The following is a 6,145-nucleotide window of genomic DNA, read 5'->3' on the forward strand; positions in this document are numbered from 1 at the left end:
AGTGTCTGTCTCCTGAATCCAAACTGGCCGGCCTCCGGACCAGCTCTGCCGTCGTCGCCGCCGCTGGCTTCCGCGCCTTCGCCTGAGCCTCCGCCGTTGCCGTGTTTTGTTTTGGGACCTTTTGGGCCTCCTGTTTTGTTTCTTTGAACATGAGTTTTGTACTCTCCTTTTTCACGTTTCATGTTCCTATGTTCTGTGTCTCCCAGTCTGTGTTAAGTTTGTGTGTGTTGTGTCATTACGTGTATGTGCTTCCTGTTTTACTTTGAAGGTCTCTGTCTGATGTCAGTGCGTTGTGTTTATGTTTCCCTTGCCTCGTCAGCTGTGATGTCTCCCAGGTGTGTTTCCCTCCTGTTTCCCATCCCTTGATTGCTGGTGTGTGTATTTATAGGCTGTGTCCCAATTCAGGGTCTGCACGCTTGAAGTACGTGCACTATGTACGGTGTGTACTATAAGTACGAGAAGTGCGAAAGTGCGGAAGTGAGAGGCTTGTGAAATGGGACGGTCTAGCCTTCGCCGTGCTGCTCAGGTTGCCTAGCAACCATGATACTAATGGCGAGAAACGTCCCATACAGCATTGTTTGACAGAAATGAAGGAGAAAAAATGTTTTGGTGGTCATTCATTTTTGTCATTACATCACTGTGATTAGTTGAGTATCTGAGGCTGAGACCACAGCACTGTAAAACATGATTGTTGGGTACAATGGGTTGGGTTCTGTACTGAACAATCATTTCAAGATTAGTTAGTAAATACCAATTAGCTAATGTTGTTCACGAGACTAACATCATCTCACTGTGGTGATGTAAATATAATATGGCCAATATTTTACATATATATATACACACACACACACACACACACACACACACACACACACACACACACACACACATATATATATATATATATATATATATATATATATATATATATATATATATATAATCTCTTGTCAACTTCACACAAAGTTTGTGGTAACAAAATCAAACTGACGAGGATCTCGTTTGAAAAGCACGCACTCACGAGACAAAATAAAAACAGACTGCTCAAAGCAAAAGCAGAGCCCTCACAGCTGGTAGTACAAAACACAGTGACAACGTGCGTATTAGTTACCCTCAGTCCCAAAAGCATAAATATGAAAAACAATGGGATCATCAAGAATATCCTAAAAATGGCATTGAGGGGGTGTTACAGTGAAAAAAACAAAAAGCAGCCAAATTTTCATCTGAAAATGTTGAATTTTAGTAAAAACAATGCTCTGTATTTTGATACTGTCGTTACAGACAAAGCGGATGTTTAAAGCCTTTGGATGCACATTTGAAATGCACTCATTCTCCTTATCAGCTGGAAACATTAAAGCCGGATAATGACTTTTTCGAACGGATAAAAACTATTGAACAAACAGCAATGTTGAGCCTGTTCCAAAATTTGAATGTACATGTGCGGGTCTTGTTGAATTATTAAACATACTTTCTTTAATTTTTCGAGCCACAAAAACAACAACTTTTAATTTTCTTCTGCTTGAGTATTGACCTAGGCACAGGTGTCGAACTCCAGGCCTCGAGGGCCGGTGTCCTGCAGGTTTTAGATGTGTCCTTGATCCAACACAGGTGATTTAAATGGCTAAATTACCTCCTCAACATGTCTTGAAGTTCTCCAGAGGCCTGGTAATGAACTGATCACTTGATTCAGGTGTGTTGACCCAGGGTGAGATCTAAAACCTGCAGGACACCGGCCCTCGAGGCCTGGAGTTTGACACCCCTGACCTAGGGTATCTCTACTTATCATTGCTGAGTCAGTTGTCTGTGCTACTTTTTTCAAGGAGCAGTGGATTACTGGTAAGGGTGACTTTATGTGTTTAGTTACTTAAGTGGAAGTACTGTGGAAAGTTTTACCTTACATACATAGGTCTGACGGTACAGCTTCTGAGGTAACTGTTTACAAAATGTTATATTCTATCCACAAGTTCTTTGCAATTTTACATTGATAAACATTATCCTTAACATATTTGACCCTCATAAAGTACCATGGCCATCACACTGTCATTTAGAATTGTTTAAATAACTCGTGTCTTAAGTCCTTCCATCAAACAGAAAATAAAAAAAAGTTGCATGGTTCACTTTTATATCACAAAATGTTAGAAATATAAGTTGTTCACAACAACCTAAAGGTTTGGGAGTTTAAAATGCAAACCAATGGAAGCAGAAGTAGAAGACTATAATGTCACAGAGCCCACGGTGTCTATTATTGTGTAGACATTTATAAATAAGAGCTTAATAAAGATGCTTAATTTCTTAAGAAATATGCAGGTGAAGTGGTCTTTATCAAAAGTAGAAGTTACATCTGTGGCTAAACCACTGTACCCAAAAACTTTAAAAATCTACTGTGTGTGATGCTGTGTAAGTAAAGCTTGCCCTTCACACCCGCGTGTAACAAACCATCTGTTGGGGGTTGTGAATTTGACACCTCAGCATTGTGAAAGTGGGGAAACATGCTTCTGGCTGAGCATAAGTTTTCTGCTTACAACTTAGAATCTCAGTTCTAAATGAAATTCAGATGTTTTTTTAAGTATGGCTAATGTATTATTTGACTTCTAAGGCACACACACACACACACACACACACACACACACACACACACACACACACACACACACACACACACACAAGAACAACAACAGCACAGAGAAGAAGAGGGGGTAATTTTACTATGCATCATAGAAACGCAATCATTCATCTTCCGACTGTATCTTTCTGTTCTGGCTTTAGAATCATAGGTTGTTTACTGATCTGTACTTTGGGAGTCATACTGTTGTGATACTGGGGAGAAAAGGGTTAGGTTTGATAGACTAAACCCTTACACACAAAACTTCAAAAACCTAAAGAGTGTGTGAGACTGCTAGCTGTGTTGTTCAGCAATAAACCTGTCTACAAATTTTGTTAGTAAAGAGTGACTTGTACTTCTGTCCCATTAAGCAACGGTTTAACAAATTTCACTGCAAACTATAAAACGAATCTGGATTTAAATAGAACATAGTAGTGATGGAATAAGTGCAGGAAACACTAGTATAAGGTGTCTATGGAACAAATCTCCTTCAGCGTTCAAAATGACCAAAGTGAGGACTACAAGCGTTTCTCTCAGTTGGTTGTGTTTAGGGAAAACGCAGCTAAATACACTGAGACTGCTCCACATTGTTAGTGAGTTAACTCTGGATATCTGTCGGTTTTGTCAAACTTTGAGTGAACAAAAGCAGAAAAACAGTAAAAGATGCAGACGGTGAAAGTCTGGTTTATTTCATGAACACAATGAAACATTTTACAGTCCACAGAGCAAAGTAGCATACATGATAAATAGATACACATAACACAGACAGTGAGAAGTAAAACTCATCGTCTTACCACATGTTATATTCTGTAAACTTAAGAGAAATTAGAGTTTAGTGTTTTAAAGTCATCTATTAAAAAACATGAGTCAAGATTGCTGAACGATACTTTAACGATGCTTCATATCACAGTCTTTATGATGATAAAACATGTTCTCTCATTAGTAGATGTCTGCGCTGTCACTTGTCATGAAAATGTCCAGAGCCAGGGTTCAAGCTTCCTCTTCAATTACCATTGATCATTAAAAGGGTCACAAAAGATTTGTCACATTATCCCCATAAACAACACGCTTTTATAGAAATCATTGTGACACAAATATTTAGATTCTTGTTTCACAATGTGCACGAACTCAAAATCTTTAGAGTTTCATATTTATAAAGTATCGCAAATAATACATTTATACCATTGTATGAGCTACACTTCTTGCAAAAAAAACTGATTGGAAATGCGTTTCAAAAAAGCCCCTGTCGTGACCTTCCTTCTGTGAGGGCGCACACACACACACACACACACACACACACACACACACACACACACACACACACACACACACACACACACACACACACACACACAGAGAGAGAGAGAGAGAGAGAGAGCTGTATTGTTGCTTTTCTCTATTGTATAAGCAACGCCAGTAGGTCAGAAACGCTCTGTGCGGGTAGCAAAGTCGGCTCAACGCACATCCAGGCAACCGTGTGAAAGAAGGTGTCACTGCAGCTAGGCTCTCAGGATAGTCAGGCTTTTGTTTATATTTGCATTCTGGTGCGTTAAAACTAGCAGCCTCTGTGTCCCGCTTGGATCATCATTCCGAAAATTCAGATATTTAAATAAAATGGTGAATTGGCTAGTGATGAGGAGCCACTTAGATCCGTAAAATGAGGTTTGATTAAATTAAACTCTTATGAACAGCGATGAATTCTACCTCTCTGCTGATGTGTTCCAAACAAACGATGTTTTCTTCATGTCCAAACTGAGTGCTAACTACCTCACACCACTGTGTCTGGGATCGGAAAAAATAAAAAGTTAAAACGCTATACCTTGCGGCAGTTGTGAAGTGCTGAGGAAAATACTGTGTGTCTGATGGGGTGTTTTTATATAGGTGGATTTGGTTTCAGTTGGCCTCTGAGATGCAGATATAAAGAGCAGGTTGTAATGAAAAAGGTGGAAAAACTATGGAGGTTCGGTTAGTCAGTAGGAGGTGTAATTGCCAGATAAAGGAACTGTTTGTAATGAAAAAGATGGAAACTATGGAACTACCGTTGGGACGTGCGTGCTAGGATGCTCTTGTTAAGGAGGCTGCTTTTATTGTTTTATGACTTGTTTTGCTGACTGTTGGGCGGAGGCCCTACCTGTAAGCCCCTCTGTCTAATCATCAAGTCTTACTGTTGCAGTGTGTGGCTATGTGTGAATGTGTGGTTTTAGAAGTATCACAAGAAAAGTTTATTTCTAAATGAATACATGTTGTTTGTGGTGCTCTATTTAAAACCATTAGCCTCTGTGTCTTTCAGAGCGCTAAAGAATGTGAAATGCTCCTTAAGCAGTTAAATTAAATGCTGTGTGGGAATACTCGGTTTTTAGAAGTATCACACGCAAAGTTTATTTCTAAAAGAATACATGTTGTTTGTGGCACTCTGTTTAAAAACTATTAGCCTCTGTGACTTTTCGGAGCGCTAAAGAAAAGTAAAATGCTCCTAACTAGTTAAATTAAAAGTAAAATGCTCCTAAACTGGTTAAATTAAATCATCTATGTCTAAATAACAGAACTCTGAGACCTATACAATCCTTAAAAAGAGTTTAATTTAAACACATAATGGTTTCATTAAATAAAATGCTATTAAACACATGTGAACTCATATGAGTCCTGAACTCACATGCACGTGCTAAGCCAGTACATGCGTACATGCACTCACATGGACGTGCTGGGGGAAAGGGGAGGGGTGAGGGGTGGGGGGCAAAAAAAGTGCCATTATATTACTACTCACAGAGATGAGTCCACTGTCAGAGGCCATAAGAAGATCATAACCTTCACTAAAGCTGTTTCTGTGCTGTGCTGAGCTCTGAAACCTGACGGAAACTCTTCAAATAAGCCATTCCTCTGCAGATGATCTGTTAGCTGTTTGACAACTACTCTTTCAAGGATTTCTGATATGAAAGGAAGGTTGGAGATTGGCCTATAATTAGCTAAGACTGCTGGGTCTAGAGATGGCTTTTTAAGTAAAGGTTTAACTACAGCCACCTTGAAGGCCTGTGGTACATAGCCGATTATTAGAGATAGGTTGATCATATTTAAGATTGAAGCATTAATTAATGGCAGAGGAAATAACATCACCCTGTTGAGCTCTAATTGTAGTCATTAAGGATTCAAGGATTGAATGAAGCTTTTAAGTTAAAGCAATTGCTAGAATCTGCCCATGGTTTTCTTTATCTGACCATGTAGATAAGTTCTGTTTTTCTTTCTTAACGAAGACCAAAAAAACCCACCAAAAACAGCCAATCTGTAAACTCCTTGACATCACACTTAGATTATCCTTCCATGTTCAAAGTGCCCAGCCTGAAGGCACCACAACTTTGTTTGTTCCAGAAGTATCAAGTATCGGGTGTCTGACTAAAGACTTCTTTTTTCCTTTCACTGAGGTCTTCATCTGTTTTACCTCCTTCACAATATAATATGTACTTTTTTTGTACAACATACAAATGCATATAAGTTCTTAGCCTCATCTTCCATTGAATTTTCTATCTTGATTACTTAGAGACGAATGTT

This window comes from Mchenga conophoros, linkage group LG20 (genome assembly GCF_057382185.1).
Source record: "Mchenga conophoros isolate Kocher_MC1m ecotype Shallow Benthic linkage group LG20, M_conophoros_male_GT1.1, whole genome shotgun sequence".
Taxonomy (NCBI): domain Eukaryota; kingdom Metazoa; phylum Chordata; class Actinopteri; order Cichliformes; family Cichlidae; genus Mchenga; species Mchenga conophoros.